Source organism: Anolis sagrei, chromosome 2 (assembly GCF_037176765.1).
Source record: "Anolis sagrei isolate rAnoSag1 chromosome 2, rAnoSag1.mat, whole genome shotgun sequence".
In the NCBI taxonomy this organism is placed as follows: Eukaryota; Metazoa; Chordata; class Lepidosauria; order Squamata; family Dactyloidae; genus Anolis; species Anolis sagrei.
The window spans coordinates 85,191,982-85,211,395 of NC_090022.1; the positions used below are offsets into that span (position 1 = coordinate 85,191,982).

At 41.6% G+C, this 19,414-nt stretch overlaps 2 long non-coding RNA genes across 2 annotated transcripts in view; both read left to right on the forward strand.

The window, feature by feature from the left end:
• Window positions 1–17,751, forward strand: part of LOC137096395 (uncharacterized) — a 36,437-nt gene extending 18,686 nt beyond the window's left edge. The window contains exon 4 of the long non-coding RNA XR_010909432.1: window positions 16,887–17,751. This is a non-coding gene — a long non-coding RNA (uncharacterized lncRNA). The remainder of the gene's footprint in view (window positions 1–16,886) is intronic.
• A 737-nt stretch (window positions 17,752–18,488) lies between these two features.
• The window catches only part of LOC132766669 (uncharacterized), a 28,306-nt gene continuing 27,380 nt past the window's right edge, over window positions 18,489–19,414 (forward strand). The window contains exon 1 of the long non-coding RNA XR_009630539.2: window positions 18,489–18,766. This is a non-coding gene — a long non-coding RNA (uncharacterized lncRNA). The remainder of the gene's footprint in view (window positions 18,767–19,414) is intronic.

A 19,414-nucleotide genomic window follows, 5' to 3' on the forward strand; every position in this document is an offset into this window, starting at 1 on the left:
AAATACAAACAGCTTTTCACTGCAGAAAAAGCTACTAAACTGGATATATAATATAAGACACAAATTGTTCACAGAGGGCCGGCAGAGAGACAACAAGAGAATGGCTCTGGTCAGCAAGATAAGTATTGTGGTCAGCAGCTTTATCTCTGCAAGCGTCACAGCAATAGTGGGTTGTACAGAGGGATTTAGGAAAGAACAAAGAGGTGGCTCTGCTATTATAATTGAGAGATCCCGGGCTGCAGTAACAAAGAGACAGAATGGAACAATTGTGCTATATGGAATATATGACTCTGTGAAGGTTGACATGTTTTTGAGTATGAGAGATAGACTGTGAGAGGGCTATAAATCTTTGATATTGAAAAAGTCTGCTTATAGCCCCTGAAATAATTTGAAAAGACACAGCTAAACTCCCCTCTGTTTCTCTGGATTCAGGGGTGCAGTAGGAGTGTACCTCATGGGTCCAGGGCCCTCCAAACCAGCAAGTGATCAACAGGATTCTCAGATTGCAGGGCACAGCCTTCATTGTCAGTGCCTAATCCTTCATCTCTGAGTCTGGGTCCTTTCAGGTTATATAGCCTGACTTTACTTACTTAGGCGATCCCTCTTAGTCCGAGGATGATGGTCCAAGTTTGGTGTCCTGGCGGTGGGTTCGTAGGTGACTGTGGAGCCCTATTCTTGATGGAAGGTGGTCTCGGACAGGGTTGGCTTGACGTGCCTTCCTCTTGGCACATTTCTCTATTTCACCCTCCATTCGTGCCTCTTCAAATTCTGCAGCACTGCTGGTCACAGCTGACCTCCAGATAGCCTGAAAAACCTACAACAACCCAATATCAACGAATCTTCAATCTGTGCCTTGGGGAGGGTTGGCCCTCTGATTTTCTATAGTGCACTGTGGAGTCATTACCAAACAACATGATGGTGGTGAGGGGATAGAGGAAAGGCATCTCTTTGATTCTGGCCCTTTGGTTCCTTGTGCAATTAAAAAAATAGAATCAACCATGCTTTGGAGATGAGGTGAGGTTGGGATGGGGAATAAGAAAGACCACAGTTTCCTAAAGTGTAGGAAGTATATTAAAGGTTTGTAGGAAAGTGCTCACAACACTCCCTCCCCCCATTATTCACATTATCAAATACTGAGCAAAAGAATAATAGAACATGTATTTCTTTTTAGTTTCCTTATTAACTGTGGTAGAAGACCTTAAGAAACTGGCACATACACAAAACAGCTACGGTACTCGCCAACAATAAACCAGTGAACTCTATGACCTTAGGAAGCTTTTTGTATCCACAGTGGCTGGTAACTTCCATGTCAATGGGTTACCAAATGCACTCTGGGGTTTCTGTTCAAAATTTAAATTAGTTCTCCAGGGTGCTGATCTCTGTTCCCAAATAAAACCTCCTTGAAAGTTCAGACTAAAGTCCAAAGTGGATTTTCTACTGACTGCCCGTGCTATTGTATTGCACAGCCTTCTCTGTGGTCCACATCTTTTGCTAGAGGAGATTGGGTGCCCTGAATAAATGCATCTTTTGGTGCTTCCTAACGAAGGAATGTCCCAATCAGGAAAGCAGCAGAACAAAATGTCATGGGGGGGGGGGGGGAGGGGGGATACTTTACACACATATAAACAGCCCAGACTTTGCTCCTTCTTGCCACCAGACCCAGACTGGGTCAGGAAGGCAGGCAATTCAATCTGTTTACAGAAAGAAAACCCTTGAGTTTACCAAGAAATACATCTCCCGTTTCCTGTCCGCTCTACTGAGCCAAACATTGAACAAAGACAGATGGACACATCTTTATAAATCAAACAAATTAGCTTCCTAATTTTTATTTAGTAAATAAGAGACTGCCATCAATCTTGAAAGCCAAATCATGGGATTTGGAAAGGAAGGGGGGAATGTTATTTTCAGATTATGGTTCACCTTTTCCCTTCTAAAACAATCTGAATTTTCATTTTTTGTAAATTCACAGGGTTGGTATCCTGTTTGAATTACCCTTCTCAGCAGTAGGTGTTTCGATAGTCTTTTGTCAACATGGGTCATCCAGACCCCCTATAGCTAGCATTTGCCCTTTACTGTCTTCCATTGTGACCTCTCCTTTCCATGTCTTTCCTCTTATTCAATCAAACATGGGCAAGAGAGCAGTTTGGAGGCCTGCCTACTCATTTCATTCTTGATTCTAGGAGAGAGCAATAGACTTGGTAGAAGCAGATGTCATTGTGGGGGTCCTTCTTATTATTCAAACTAGGACTGGGATCATGTACATATATGTATAATCCTGTTGAGAGAAGAGGTGAAGTTCCTATACCCTCAAATATTTCACAGAGTATGGTCAAGATAGCTAAAAATATTAATAATGCAAAAAAACCAAGCTAGGAGAGGCTGCAGCAGTTTGCTTTTGCCTACTGTACTGGGAGGGACACAATCCACCCCCCTCTTGCCCTCAATCCTGCTTTCATGTAGTGTAAACTATTTTTGAACCCACTTTGCAGCAATTGAGGGTGAGATGTGAAGGTGGGAGGAAGAGAGAAAACTGGGATATTTTCTAAACAACTGAAAAAAGTAAAATGACAGAAAATTAATTGAAATTGTCCCAGCCAATTGAAACAGCTGGAGGATATTACTTTTTGCTACAGCCATTGACCACCTTGGAACTCTGAAGCTGTGATTGTGTCAATCAAAGCTATAGGCTTCCTTGAGTTACATGCATCAAGACTCTAGTGGTGATATTTCTTTTTGTGTTGAATGAAATGTAAACCAATGCTCAAACAAGACGATGGTGTTTCTAGTTGATATCAGCTACCACCTGCCTCATAGTAGCTGAAGGATAACTTGGGTTTAAAAAAAAAGCAGCGAAGTACATAGCATTGAGTAGCCCAGCTGTAAAGCAAACTACTTTGGTGGTAGTTTAATCCTGCGTGGGCAAGAATCCTTAAAGTTGCAAATGACCTGCTCCTAATTGATGTTAAGAAAGAGGACAAAATGGAGGTACAGTTGACTCTCCACAGTTGTGGTTTTGACTTTTGCAGATTTGATTATTCACAGATTTGATTACTTACTTACTTACTTGCTTACTTACTTACTTAGGCGATCCCTCATTGGCCGAGTAGGATAGTCTTCCAGGATCAGTATGCTTGTGGATCCATAGGTGGCTGTGGAGCCCTATTCTTGATCTGCATCTTCTCCCGCAGTGAGGGCATTGGTTTCCAGGTAGAAGGCAGTCCTTTTGGCACATTTCTCTCTTTCACCCTCCATTCGTGCCTCTTCAAATTCTGCAGCACTGCTGGTCACAGCTGACCTCCAGATTTGATTAAAATATTATCTCTAGGAATATTTAGGTTCTCCAGAGTGAGTCTATGATTAACTTCCTCCAATCATGCTGTAGGACCTACACATATATACAGAGAACATCACTATAGGAATTTCTAGGCTCTCCAGTACATTTCTATGTTCAGTTTGCGGTGGAAGTTGAATCATGTTGGAAGATTTAGAAATTCCTAGACAGGTAACACAAAAGCTTTGTCTTTATTCATAATTTTTTCACTTTCATGGGAGTCTTGTGCCCCTAATCCCAGAGAATGTGAGTAGCTGGCTATTAATATAATTATGTATGATGTAGAGAAAGACATCAGTCTCTATCCAGAAATAAACCCCAAAGACTTCACTGGGAGTTACTCCTAAGTAAATATGTACAGGATTATAGCTGGAGGGAAACATTTTAATGCACCGGAATGCATGAACCTGAGATCTAGGAATAATCCCTTGTGATGTCTCAGGAGGCTAGCCCTGGTAATAGTATAGGCCGTTTTTACAAGGGAAAGCCTGTCGTAGTGTTATAGTCAGCATAACATATTAAGCATCAATCAGAAAACACTGCATGCCAATCAAATCTATGTAATAAGAAAAATACATCTGCATACACATATTTCAAGCCAGTGCTGTTTTTAAACAGTAGTTTTGAGAGTTTCCCATCTTTAAAAACTTTTGTCTTTCTGCTGTCTTATCATTGCCTTTTGACCACACTCAGATGTTCCTTGGCCACATGTTTCCTAGTTTTCATCTGAGAAATGTTGGAGAGTGTGCTTGCCCTGCTACATTTTTTTTTGTAAACTAGGGGAAAGGGGAGCTTAAACTCACTTCTGACACTAGTCTTTGTGCCTCAATAGCCTTTTTAAAAACAATCATGAAAATCCCATCTGCCAACCCATACCATCTCTTCAGTTCTCCTTCACAAAAAGTATAAATTCTTGACTGGGGAAGTACTAATGTGTTATAGTTGTTTAGTTAACACTTCTCTCCCCTTCCCTCCTTTTATGTTTATGTCGCCATCTGTCAGATTGTTTTATTAATTAAAAAAAAACAATTTTGTGAAACCTGTTAATTTTCCTCTGTTCACTACCACTTAAGGCTGAACTACCTTGTTACTTTCAAAGAGGTGTGGAGATCTGCCAGCTCTACTGTGTACTGTGTTGGAGGGAGCTGCTGCTTTGTGCCTGAGTCATCATCGGTCATGAATGCTAGAAACTAAAGTGGGTGGAGGTGGTTTTGGAAACCAACTTATTTTCCTCAGATTCATGGGATTTGGGATTGGATTGGTAGGCGGATTATCTCACCTCTTTCACTTGTTAAGTGGCATATAAGAGTTTTATATGCCTAAAGAAGCCATCTGCCAGGGAGAAGTAACTTTTCCACTGCCTATACTAGATTGTGTTTAACATGCCTTTCTTTGGAAAGGACAAGCTAAATAAAGAGCCCTAGCGCCTTACACTTCACCCCCCATCAAGTGGTCTACAGGGAATGCAAGTGCAGTACTGAGAAGGTGAAATTGATTGCTACAGCAATGCCATCAGACAGACCAGAGATATGTCTGTGATGGGTGACTGGTGTGTATGTGCACATATAGACACATGCACACAAGAGAGACAAAGCAAGGTGTCAGTTTTGGCAGACCCAAAGTTATGTGGCTTACAATTCCAGGTGTTCCAGATGGGCCTGTGAACCTGATAAGATAGCCCCCAAAAAGTCAACTTTAGGAGGATGGGATCTGAAGCATTTAACCTTCCCTATTCATTTTTTCTTTGCTCCTACTCATTGCCCAATTCCTGTAAACAGAAAATTTGTAAATACAGTGGGAGAGTCCCTTCAAAGTGCCAATTAAAAGTGGAGAAGTTTGGAAAGATCAAGGATGTGATTCTCAGATACCTGGTGTCTGATCCAAATTTCTCCAAACTGAAATCACTTTTTTTCCTCCCCTCCACCCCCACCTTTCTCCTTCTCTCTTTATCATCTTAATTTTCTCTTTCCTTCTCAATTATATGTGAGTGATGTCAGGCACCCCCCCCCCCCCCTCAGAATTAAGGGATAAGAACTTATAGTTCTGCAAAGGGCAAGGTCACCAGACTACACAACAAGGGTTAAGTCTTGGCCACATTGCCAAGGCACTGACAACAACAAGGACCCCACGAGGCTTTTTGGGAAATGGCTGGATCTTGGGACTTCTGCCCTTTTGTGAGAGTTGTAGTTCCCCAAGGGCTGAGCGATGGATTCTGTTATTGATCAACTCAGCGCCCATCTGCTGATTCCAGCCTGAATCCATGACTCTCTGCTGAGTGGACTGGACTGTTTGCCACAACCCTGGCCATGAACTTTCTATCAATGCTTGATTTGAACTGCTAGCAACCTCTGCTTCCACACGCCCTTCCTAAGAGCATGGGATTTCCAGTTTGGACCTTAATAAAGATCAAATATTGAAATAAACTTTATGGGGTGGGATGGGGGTTCCTCTGCTGCTCTAACTCTGTATCAGTGATGCCTATTGCCTATGATTTTGATATATGTATGTAACCTTATGAATTTCCTCTGTACCCTCGTCCCCTTGACCCTTGCCCCACAAAAACTGCTGTGACCAGGAACTGCCTGGGGGAGGGCTCCAGCCTCTCCCTCAATCACCCTTGATTAATTCACCAGCATGGACAATACTGTTAATCCCCAACCCTGGCCCTCGGAGCAGACCAGCGAGGGGAGGGGGTCAACAGAAACTCAGGAAGAAAAGGTTGATTAAATCATCAAGACGTCGTTGATCCCCCCTGAGGTCCGATGTCGAAAAAGCCATTCATATCCCCCTCCAAAGCTCATCAAGGACAGGAAAGCTTTTGTTTGCTAGGATCACACCTTGCCGGCCTGAGACAAAGGCTTGCTGGCAACTCCTAATCCCATCATTTCCCCCCTCCTTTGTCCGAGGCCGCACCGCCTCCTCTCTCCTGATTTGTCCATCTTGCGAGGCGAGCGGAGGGCGCTCATTGGCCCTCTAGAGGCGAAGAAACACGCTGATTGGTCCGGAGCAGGGGCGGGTCGCCCAGCCTCCTCCCAGCTGTTCCGTGGCCAGCCAATCAGCATGGAGCCGGCCGGCAGAGGGCGGGCGGGAATTTTGAAACTGTTTTCCTTTGTCTGCACACTATAAAATGCTTGGAAATTCTGTAAAATTATGCTTGCGGTGGAAAGATTCCTGCAATGCATCTGATCTCAGCTGAATCACAAATAAACCTCGGTTGCTGAAAACCTCTTCCACTTTGATGAGGCATTATTATTTGTAATATTTTTACTCTTTGGATTGGCTCTCGCTGGCCTCACCAAGGTTCCAGGGCCCTTTTGAGCGGTCCTCAGGGATCTCCTCCGCCAGGAGACTCTACTAAAAGCAGCTCGATATCATGAGCACTGTCACACATATGCTTTCTTCTTTATTTATTCCATATACCTTTAACTACTATCCCAAGGTAAATTACAAGGAAGAACAAAACAATTAACATGTAAATACAGAGAAAGCATCGTAAAATAAAACTTATCAAAATATTTGGAGGGGGGTCCATACGCACAACCAGGAAAATTAAAATTCTTGTCTAAAAAGACTAGCAACTAGTCAGTAAGCTGGCAGAACTAGCACAGGACATTTAGCCAAAACTTCAGAAGAAACGAGATACCTTCAGACCATTGCTTGAGAGGTAACAATGTTATCAGTGTTGGTACTTTTTAAAAAAAATGTATCAAAATGACTGGTAATAATTGGTATTTTCTTTTGATGCAACAAGTAACATTTATTGCTTACACTTAATGTGGAGCAGGAAGCTTTGAGATGGTTGAACAGAAGCTCTCCGAAGCTTTAGGTGCTTTTACTGCCTATTACAGAGAAAACCAGCTGATTCCTAATCCATCTAAAACACAGTATGCATGCCCAGTGTGGAATACATCTCACCATGCTAAAACAGTCGATGTGGCTCTTAATAAGACATGCTGCATTATCACAGGATGTCTGCACCCTACACCACTGGTAATTATTGCACAACCTGACATCCGCTGGGAAGTAGCAGCCAATAATGAAAGGACCAAGGCAGTGACATCTTCGGTCCATCCTCTGTTTGGATATCAGCCAGCACGCCAATGCCTTAAATCAAGAAATAGTTTTCTAAGATCTACAGAGATACTCGCAGGAACACCTCAGCAAGCGAGAGTCCAAAAGTGGCAGGCGAAAACCAAGAACCTCCACCCATGGCTGATACCAAATGAGAGACTCTCTCCTGGGCACACAGAAGGCTGGGTGACTTGGAAGGCGCTGAACAGACTGCACTCTGGCACCATGAGATGCAGAGCCAACCTTAAGAAATGGGGCCACAAAGTGGAGTCAACGACATGCAGATGTGGAGAAGAGCAAACCATAGACCACCTATTACAATGCAGTCTGAGCCCTGCCACATGCACAATGGGGGACCTTCTTATAGCTATACCGGAGGCACTCCAAGTGGCCAGCTATTGGTCAAAGGACATTTAATATAATGCCAAGTTTTTTTAAACTTTGTGTTTTTTAAATACATTACAACTGTACCCTTGGTTAGCTTCTGATACAATAAATAAATATGTGGAAGCAGGCCCCAGTATTTAGTATTAAATTGACAACTTCCTGCATTCTTGGCATAACTTCTGCAAGCAATGACTAGAGCTGAGCCTCTGAACTTTTTCCTCATAAACTTCAGGATCAAGAGTTCCTCCTAGACTTGGGACATAATTCCCCCAATAGAGCACCACTAGGTCAGGCAAACCAATTTGGATTTTATAGGGAAACAATACTTAATGTGTTCATCAGCTGCTTCGAAATCTTTCCACTGCTTTGGGTCATAAGTGCAGATTGTTATAATTGCTACGGCTGGAGCAATTTAGCATGCAGTATTTATGCTGGCTTGCAGAAAAATACAGTTCGTGGAGGTCTCTCTATTTGGTAAAAGCGCTGTAGGGATGGAAAGCCAGTCTTTATAAATGAAGGAGTGAATGTCTGGAAGGAAGGTAGATGTTCACTCCAAAGCTTTAAATGCTGATTAAACTGATATGATTGTGGTGGCGGGACTTTGTATTCCAAAATCCATTTATCTTTCTAGATTGCTGTGGCCTCTTTTGTCTGTTTCCTGCCAAAAAATAAGAAGTGGAGATCTATGAAATAAATAGTGATGCTTAGTCCATTTTAAGGGATAACTTCAGAGAAATAAAATGCCTTAAAAGTATGAAACTGAGATAAAGGGAAAAAAATATTTACTCCCAAAGACACTACCCTGTTCTTTCAAAGACTTTCCTTGAATAAGGCAGACAATCTCTAAGTATGCAGCACCACATCTTATTTATTTATTTATTACGTTTACATCCTATTTTTTTCTCTCCAGTGAGTTCAAGGCAGTGTCTCCGCAGTCAATTTATCCTCACAATACTCTTGCAGAATATGTCTGACTTCTATATGTGACAGCTTAAAAAACTTTCGATTCTGCTCACCTGATATATTGTGTTGGACTCTAAATTCTCTTGGATTTGGCTCCAGCTCCTCTGGACCATTCGTTAACTCCCCAAAACTTTGACAATAAGAGCTGTTTGGCAATGGAATATGCTTCCTTGAAGTGTGATGGACTCTCTTTCTCTACGGTAGTGGTTCCCAACCTTTGGTCCTCCAATTGTTTTGGATTTCAGCTCCCAGAAATTCCAGTCAGTTTACCAGCTTTTAGGACTGGAGACCATCTGTTGGGAGTGCTTTGACTAGGGACCTCTTCACACGTATGGCGGCAGGAGGCAGCGATGCTCCACTTAAGTGTGAGGCATGGGGAATCTGGCACCCCATGCCTCACCTTGCCTGCCAGCAGGGCGATCACATCGGGGGAAGCGTGGAGCATGCAGTTTCCCCCCATATATTGGACAACATAGGAAGCCTCCCATGTTGCCTCTATACACCCACGGAGCCAGCACAACATTATGTGAATGGAGCCAGCCGGCTCCATGGGTGACCAGGCAGAGACTGGTGTTGGCCATGAAATCTAGACCCTTGTGATGATGCATAGAGGAAAGGGATTGGACTCGATGACCCTGATGACCTCTTCCACCTCTATGATTCTAATTCTAAAAGCATGAATGAACCATGGTCACCCAGTGATTTTCAGAACTCAGCAGGAATATGAACCTGAATTTACCAAGGATGAATCCAACACTCTGAAGCCCCTTCCTCATTGCCATGTAAAATCCAGTTTATCTGTTCTGAACTGAATTATATGGCAGTATAGACACAGATAATCCAGTTCAAAGCAGATAATGTGGATTATCTGATCTGATAATCTGGATTACATGGCAGTGTAGAAGGGGCCAGTTAGAACCATACTACTCTTCCCCTTAGGCCCCTTCTATACTGTCATATAATCCAGTTCAAAGCAGATAATCTGGATTTTATATGGCAGTGTAGAAGTGGCCATAGATTCCAGGGAGACCTGCATGAACTGCAACAATGGAGGACTGTTAGCCAAAGCCAAATTCAGCTGAGCTCACAAAGATGTTCAACAGTAAATTGCAATTACATTTACTTTTCTTATTCTGTGCAATTATTAAACCAATAACATGAAAATCTGATGAATTCTGGAATCTCTTCCAGATATTTGCAGCAAGGCCACAAACCAGTTGCCATTTTATGTGGTTGCTCTGTGAAGGCAGATAAATAATCTTAAAACACTCTTGTATTTTTACAGTGGGAAAGTTCTCTCATGTCAGAAATATCTGGAATTCAGCTTGCACTGAGGTTACATGCCTTTAGTTGGAGAAGACAAAGGAGAACGGAGAAAGAAAGCAAATGAGATAAATTGATTGAGAGAAAGAGAGACTTTCTTGGATTTTCTAGATGGCCCTAACCTGTACTACAGTGTTGCTTGGCTAATCGTCCAAGGACTGCTAAATCTTAGGGTTGTTGATGCCACTGCTATCTTCCTGTTCTCATTGGCAAAGAAGATACCTTGGCCATGTTCTTAAGAGGTTAAGGACAAGCATGGCTCTCTGCTTGTCCACTTTAGTGGATTCTTACCATCTTTCTTATTGCAATGTATTTCTCGTAATACATGCTACCTTCTTGTTAAGTCAAAGTCGAAGCATGACTGCATTTAGCAATAATGTGTCTTCCTTCAGGCATTCTGATACTTCAGAGGGCTAGATTGCTTAATAAGACTGCCCACTCAAAATGTGCTTGATAGACATTTGAGGCAATGACCCTCGTCCTCTATTTAGAGGGAAAGAGATGCAAGGATTCATTCCTTGAAACTGCAAAATGAAACATGGGATAGGAATCATTCTTGTTCTGCCCCTTTGGTATTGCAGACAACTACTTGGGATGCAAAGTCACTGGCCTCTGGGGGTGAATCTATGTTATAGAATTAAAGCAGTTTGGCACCACTTTAACTGCCGTAGCTCAATGTGTGGAATCATAGGATTTGTAGCTTTACAATGTCTTTAGCTTTCTCTGCCAAGAGTGCTTCTACCTCACCAAACTACAAATCACAGGATTCCTTAGCACTGAGTCATGGCAATTAAAGTGGTGGTAAACTGCATTTATTCTAAGTGTAAATGCACCCTGTTTTTCAGCCATCCTGTCCATGGAGGCTACAAGAATGTTTAATATCATTGCTGAGTGTGATGTACTGATCTGAGTGTCAGATTATGCCTCTGGAGGCCAGCATTCAGATCCATGTTTGAACAATGATACATTCACTTTAGGGTTGCCATAATTTGGAAAGGACTTAAAGGCATACAACAACAACCTTGAATGTAGATGCTTTGCTTCTGCTGTGAACTGAAGTTGCTCTTCATCTTTGGTGTTTGCAAATGTCTTTCAGGAAATCTAGACGGCTATGAATGGCCTGGTCTAGCTAACAGTTCTCCTATCCTCCTTCCTCTACCAGCTTTTTTGAAAAACCGAAACATCTGGTTATTGGAATGTTTCCAGACTGAACTGTTATGGCTAGCTTCAAGTTCTCCAACCCTCTGGTGCAGCAGCAACACTATCAATCACTACTCTAAGCCCTGCTAGACATTCCAGGGCACCCAAGCATCCTTTCCTCCTCCATTTGCTGTCATGCCGTAGATGGTGCTGCTCCAAGGAATAGAGGGGCCATTAAAGAAGACATCTGTCCAAACTTCCTCTCTCTGGAAGGGGTGGGCTGTGTTCTATTAAGCAATTCCCCCAAAATGAATTTGGGGGTTATTGGTTTTGCTTGAGATGAGGAAAATTAATGACCAGCCTTTTCCCCACTTCCTGCTCCATAGATTATAAATGTGTGTGCAGTGTACTGGAAGACTTCTAAATTACATAGCCACCCTCGCTGATTGAACTCTTCTTCTCTGTTCCCACTGCTTATGGGGTTTTGCTCTTCATTTCCAATATCTTGGAAAAGGTTACAAGGAGGGCATCTAGCAAATTTTGGCAGCATTGTTGGTCTTTGAGCAGGTTTCTCGTGATATATATCTACACTGTAGAACTAGTGCAATTTGACAACATTTTAACCGCCATGGCTCAATGCCATGGACTCATAGGAATTGTAGTTTTGTCTTTAGTCTTCCCTGCCAAAGAGTGCTTGTGCCTTTCTGTTGTTGTGTGCCTTCAAAACATTTCTGACTTACGATGACGCTAAGGCAAACTTACCATGAGGTTTTCTTGGCAAAATTTGTTCATAGGGGCTTTGCTTTTGCCTCCCTCTGAGGCTACAGCACTATGACTTGTCCAAGGTCATCTAATGGGTTTCCATGGCTGAGAAGGGATTCAACTCCTAGGACCTCTTCACACAGGCTGTTTTTTGGTGGCAGCAAGGTTTTTGGTGGTTTTGTCATGAAGCCCAATGGTTCTCATCACACCCCAGAGAAGTACTTCTGGGGTGGCCCCGGGGTGAAACTGGGGGGGGGGGGGGACCCTGCCATCACTGGCAGTGAAAGATGAGAAGCATCCTGTCTTTCCATAGCAATCAATGGAGACAGCCAGTTTCTTCATGCTACCCCCTGTGTGATGAGGTAAGGGGGAAGCTGGGGCAGGGTGGGGCATGGGGTGATAGGTCCCCATGCCCCCTGGGTGATCTGGGTGATTATGGTAACACATGTGAGGAGGTCCCTGGTCTCCATAGTCCTAATTCAACACTCAAACCATGACAACACTGTGATAGCTCTTTCATACTACACAATATAGTGCTATGATTCCACTTCAGCTGCCCCCGGCTGCATCCTATGTAATCCTGGAGTTTGTAGTTCTCTGAAGCATATGAGCTTTTCCTTAATGCCTAAGCTGCAATCCCAGGATTCTATAATACATTTTCTTGGCAGTTAGTGGAATCATGCTGCTATAATTGCAAGATCACTTATGATTCCTAAAATGCGAGTTTTCTTCCTTTGCCTTGACTAAAAATTGCCATAATACTTATTCTAAGATCTCCACACACAACAAACTGACCGCATCGATTTGAGAGATTTACTATGAAATGTTTTGGAGTTGACATTACTGAGTAAGACTTTGGACTCTTGTTAGCCAGTTTGGAACCAGCTGGAGGATCATATTTACCTGCTGAGCTAGCTTTGGGTGTCACTTTTAATGACACACTCAGCTGCGCACAGCAGCTTGGTTTTTAGCATCAGATATTTCATAACACTGGGATCTGTCCGTTTTCCTTCAGCCAAAAACGTAACACTTTGATTCAAGAACAAATGATGTAACACCCAGAGCATGTTCTCTGGGGCCCCTAAAATGCTGAAAGAACACTGCCAAGAAAACAGAAGAAAAGAAAACATGGTTGAAAATTCAGGGGTTATAACAGAAGCCATGGATTTGATTCAGATGGCACCCCAGTCAGTTTGAACCACAAGATACATCATTCTCCATATAAAATACATCTGTCACTACTGTCAGGCAAGTGTCAGTGTAGTAGTTTTAACTTCATTTCAAATTCATACATCCTGCAGTTAAATGGTGGCTGGGAATTGTTCAGCCATCCAGATACTGTCAGACGATATCTCCCAGCATTCCTTATCAGCAGCAATAGCTGCTGGGAGTTGCAGTCTAATAACATCTGGAGGGTCACATGATTTATCGTTATAATACAAATGCTGATCCTCTCTTCATTCATGAATTGCTCTCTCTCTCCACAACTGGAAAGTACTTCTAGATGAGGATTAGAATAGTTTATTAGACAGTTACGCAAGGTTGTTTTCTAGCCTTCTGCCTTGACACTGGCCCAACAATGTACTATGTCTTAGAGGGGATGTGTCTACAATGTGGTAATTGTTTTCAGGTGGGAGGGGAGGAGGAAGCCTGTTTCTGCTTGTTGTACACCATCTATGTAAAGAGCCATCAAAATCTGCATACGTCCAGGGAGAATGCAAAACATATGTTAACTATTGTCCCCAGGTCCAGAAATATGAACCAGCTCAACTTACATATGGCTGATATTTTTCTTCTCTCTCTCTCTCTTTCTCTCTGTGAGGGTGGATATCATGGGTGGTCTCGTGAAGATGTTGCACACTTCCATTTCATATTGATTCTTGGTTATATTAGAAAAGAGATGGGCCCACTGCTTGAATCTGCTTCTCTGACAAGTGAGCAGCATGCTCCTGAAATTGAGTTGAACCATTTGCTACACAAACACTAACATTATATTGTGCAGGATATGAACCCCTTTATCACCAGCCCTCCCAGCTGGAGATAAGGGTGGTACATTCAAATGCATCTGAAGGACATAAAGTTCAAGATTCGTGATATAGAAGGCTGCAACCTAAGCATATTTAGCAAAAAAGCAAACTAAAGACTATTGCTTGATTTGATTCCTCAGAAGGAAGACCCAAGACCCACTGAGATTACTGTGCCTTGTTTCTGAGGAATCAACACTGTCACAGTCACCATGCATGAAGATCTTCTGCAGTCATCTAATCTATATGTGCTTTCAAGTTGTCTACTGACCTAAAATCATGAATTTCATGGGATTTTCATAGGCAAGGAATATTATCTTCCTCTGAAAAGTGGCACCTGCTATTCCTTTATGGTCACCCATCCAGGTACTAACCGGCTCTGATCCTGCTTAGCTTGCAAGATCAGGGGGATCTGGTGTCTTTAGACTTCTATCGGATCTCTACCAAGATGAATATGTACTGATATCTGGAAATGGAAGAGTGTCTCTTGTCTAAATATAGGCACACTCTCTCAGTAATCAAATCTGTCTTTTCATTTTTCATTGGATTGCACAACAAGGCAAAAATCACAAGCTGCTTTGCACATACAAACCCACAGTATTTTGGATTCTGGTTTGGAAAATATGCTGCAGACTTTTTTTTTAAGGCAGTGGGTGATATGACTAGATAAACAGCTCTGGTCTTAGTTCATTCTTCATTCCATACATAATTATTTTGTTTCACATGACTGTTCTAAAACCATTATGAAATAATCCCAGAATTCACCCACTCTGCTTTGCACTGTGGAATATATTATGTAGATTACAAAATTTGCTTTCAGTATTGCATCAATAATTGGTCAAATTGAATACTCTTCAGTCTCCAGAAAAGAAAAATAGTTGAGATTTGAAACTGTGCAACCTCCATGCTGGAAACATGAAATTTATAGGATATAGGTAATTTAGAAACAGGGAAAGGAAATTGGAAGTCAAGTTTGTAGAAATAAACCTGGAAGCATGACAAGCCAGAGAAAATGCTTTAGCCTAGTAAGCTCAAACTCCTCCTAGCTTCCTTTGAAATGTTATTTTATTTTTGTCTTTGCTTTTTGAAGGATATTTTGGCAACCACAGTTTCAAGTCTAAATCTGGAGTACAGACAGGTGTGAGTCTTTTCTCAGATTCTCGCAAACACTATCGGACTTTGTCCTCATTTCTCCATATTGCATTAGGAACTGGGAAACTGATCCACATCAACTTTTTGTTTATTTGTTTAGAACATGGGAATGACAATCTTGATCACAATGGCAGAATGTAGGGCTGTACCAGGTATAACTGTGCCTTTCCCTCCGCACCTTTTATTGCTGAGAGGTTCATGGTTGTAGAAATTTGGCACAGGTCTGAGCTAGGAAAGAAGGGATGATTGAACCAATCTGTTTGTTTGGTTTTTTTTACCTCTGTCAGGAGAGACTTGAGAAACTGCAAGTTGTTCCTGGTGTGAGAGAACTGGCCATCTGCAAGGATGCCGCCCAGGGGACATCTGAATGTTTGATGTTTTACCATCCTTGTGGGAGGCTTCTCTCATGTCTCCACATGGGGAGCTGGAGTTGACAGAGGGAGCTCATCCGCACTCTCCCCAGATTTGAACCTCCAACCTGTCAGTCTTCAGTCTTGCTGGCACAAGAGTTTAACCCATAGTGCCACAGGGGGTTCCTATAAGGAACTAAAATACTACAAAGTGTGAAAGTGTCCTTCAGAAATGGTAATCGGCCTTAAGTGAGGGATTAGGGAAGAAGCAGAAAATTCCAATGGTTAACTCAGGTATTGAGATGCTGTTGACTTCAGTCTCTAGACCAGTGGTTCCCAACCTGTGGGTCCCCATATGCCTTGGCCCAATCTGGTGAAAAGTTAACTTTGATCACTTGCTACTTTTCTGTTTGTTCTATAGTTGCTTTTAAATATGCATTCTGGCCACTACTACAGCTAATAAAATCCCTAGTCTTCCTTGACAGTCCCAGAGGCCCCCATTACGCATAAATGCTTCTGCATGTCAATAAAGCCTTCAGAAAATATTCAAGCCTGTCTTCCTAGTCCTGTTTTTCCTAGCAGTGCCCTTCCCTTCTGGAATACCTGTATTTTTTCCAGTTTCTTGTACTGGTGCTGTCTCTTTCTGCAGCTAAACAGCCAAGGGACTGACTGACATATTTCAGCCAGCTCCAGAGTTGGGCTGCTTGAACTGAACAATACCAGGCAGTGTCCTGAGTCTGTGTGTCTAGACTCTCACTGTTATTACAGATGGAGTTAGAATGTAGACCATGACTCTAGTTAGGGCTCTATGCGCCTCATTGTGAGCAGCCTCCCCCAGCTGGAAGAAAGCGAGCAGAGCTGGTATGTGCCAAGGAAATTGTGGGGAGTGGGAGAAAGGGTGGGGGGAAAGCCATGGAAAACTGTTGTTGACAGTACTGCACTCAATTTATGTGAGGTTTACTTATTCCGTGTGAAAATTTTTGATGAGGGTATGGGGGGTGGGGAGAGAGAGAAAAAAAACCTTACATTCCATGTTTTCTCATGCATCTTGTGTGCACCTGTTTACTTCCATTGCCTTCCAATTCAGTTTTACTTTTTTATTTGTTTATTTTAGTTTGAAAGGGCTTCTTCCCTGTATGATTCAAGGCAATGATAGCCTTGCAAATTTGATGATCTCAAAGTATTGCATGGCCAGTCAAGATTTGATAATGAGATGATATCATGAAGAGAAACCAGAACCACCACCGCACCATCCCTTTGTCTTTTCTCTATATACTCATGTATAAGGCTAGAATTTTAGTCAAAAAATTGACCCAAAATACTTGGTCAACTTATTTATTGGTCAGTGTAAGTTCTGTACTTAAACTCTTTATAAAAAAAAAGGAACCATCTCCCTTTCCGATTTGAAAGATGAGAGCTCAGTCAGCCCTAGGACAACCAGAATGAAGTACCATCTCCCTCTACTCTTTCTGATGTGGAGCCACTTATGGATTTTGAATGCCTAAGTGAAGAAATGACATCTGGTCCTTGCGGTCTTATTCTCTACAGAATGGGTGATATCAAAATCCATAATTTCCCCCCTGGATTCAACTTATACATAAGGTCAACTTATACATGGATATATGCAATATGTTTGATGTGGTACCAGATGTCATTACTGCATAGGCAGACAAGAAAGAACTTCATTCTGAAACACTGCCTCTATCAGCACTGTGCAACAACACTTTTAGTTCAGCTGATCCTGAACTAAAGTGTAATTATTAATGACTAGTTCAGTCAAAATGGGAGATGGCCATGTATTTTCAGACAGGCTGGATTGAGTCAGACCAAGGATGGACAATACATGACCATTTGCTTATAAAGGTAATTTTCATACAAAGCTCAAAGATACCTTGAAAAAAATTCACATCAGAACATTTTGGTGACAAAATGGCATAAAATCATGAAAAGGACTTGAAGCAAAGTCTGCTGAGTGGTTCAAACATTGGATGAATTTCAGCAAACTTGTGTATCATCTCAAAATTTAACTGTCATACTTGTAGAAACCAAACTAAAACTAAATTATTGAACCTCTCTAGCATCACCTTCTGAAACATAACACCATCTTACATCGGACAGATATGTTTATTCTCTTTTATGTCTTGATGTTAATTCATGTTATTGGTATTATTATGTCTTATTGGATTATTTTCATTTTGTTTCCATTTCTTTTTTATCCTCAATTCATTACATCAACCAAAGTGTGTGTATATATATATATATATATATATATATATATATATATATATATCTTGTATATTTTTCCCTCCACCTCTGTGCCCCCCCTCCCCCTTCCGAGCCACTTCAATTTGCATTCTCTTTCCAAAATACCATTTCTTCTTGTGGAGGTAATTTCCCGCCTACTTCTTTTAAGCCATTCTCAATAAATTTTCCCCAAACTTTATCAAAATCATTTTCCTTCCATACCCCTTTCCTGACTCTTAACCTACATGTCAATTTATCATTTATTGCTATTTTCCATAATTCTTTATACCATTCTTCAGTTGAGAGGAGATTCCATCTGAACATGAGGAAGAACTTCCTGACTGTGAGAGCCGTTCAGCAGTGGAACTCTCTGCCCCGGAGTGTGGTGGAGGCTCCTTCTTTGGAAGCTTTTAAGCAGAGGCTGGATGGCCATTTGTCAGGGGTGATTTGAATGCAATATTCCTGCTTCTTGGCAGGGGGTTGGACTGGATGGCCCATGAGGTCTCTTCCAACTCTTTGATTCTATGATTCTATATGTTTTGTTTCCATTTCAATGTTTAATTCTTTTGTTATAAGTTTATTGTTATTAGTGTGTACTATTTCGTATTATTTTTTGATATGTTGTACTTATTTAAGGCATTGAATGTTGACTTCTTTGTCTGTAAACTGCCCCGAGTCTCAGAGAGAGAGAGCAGTCTAGAAATAAAGTTGTTGTCAGCAAATGTAACTATTTCTATATATTTTTGGAAGCCTCTTTCTCTGCCAGTTCACCTGGAATCAAACATCAGGTTCTTGCAGCCAGAAGTGGAGGATAGGAAGTCTTTGTCCTTCCTGCCTTCTTGTTTCACCTTTTTCTTCTTCTTTAACAGCCTTCTTGTAGAAAAGGTGTTGGGTGCCGAGAAGCTGAAACAAACTTGTTTCAGCCTGTACAATGTGGCAGAGCCCTGAAATAACACTGAACCCAGGTCATCCCTTTTCCCATTACAGAATCAGAAGACAGCTGCAAGCCTTGTTGACAGGTCAGAACTTCCCCAGAGTTTCATTTCTGTTTAGATCCAGTGTTTCATGTCTTTTCCATGTGAAAATTAACAGGAGTCATTGTGGGAGGTGGGCTGGGGGTGTCAGCAGTGAGGGGACAGCATTTTTTGCTGTCAGCTACCCATCAAACACCCAAACCCAACCAAATTTTTACCTGTCTGCATATAAATAAAGAATGCCTTTTAAAAGACTGAGAGCTAGACGCTGTCTGAGACTGAGGAATGTTTTCAAATATAGATAACAATATAGTACCCCATACATCAAAGAAACTTGTAGCACTCTTCTGATATTTTTTTAATCTAGGGCTTTCTAAAACTACTCTGTTGCCCCTGGGACTGATATTTATGGATAGAAAATTACCTAAAGAAAGGGAAGAAAAATACTTTAAATCTGTATTCCTGAAAAGAATTTGTTGGATACAATATTTTTGTTTGGCAAACAAGCCTTTTTCCAGATTTCTAGTAACTAAAATGGCTATGATTTAAGCAGAGCAACTTGAAATAATACCTACCTCAAAATAAAACTAAAACATAGCAATATTATTATTATTATTACTATTTTATCCCACATTTCTCCTGATAATGAGACTCAATGCAGATAATAACATGTACACAAACAAATTAAAATCA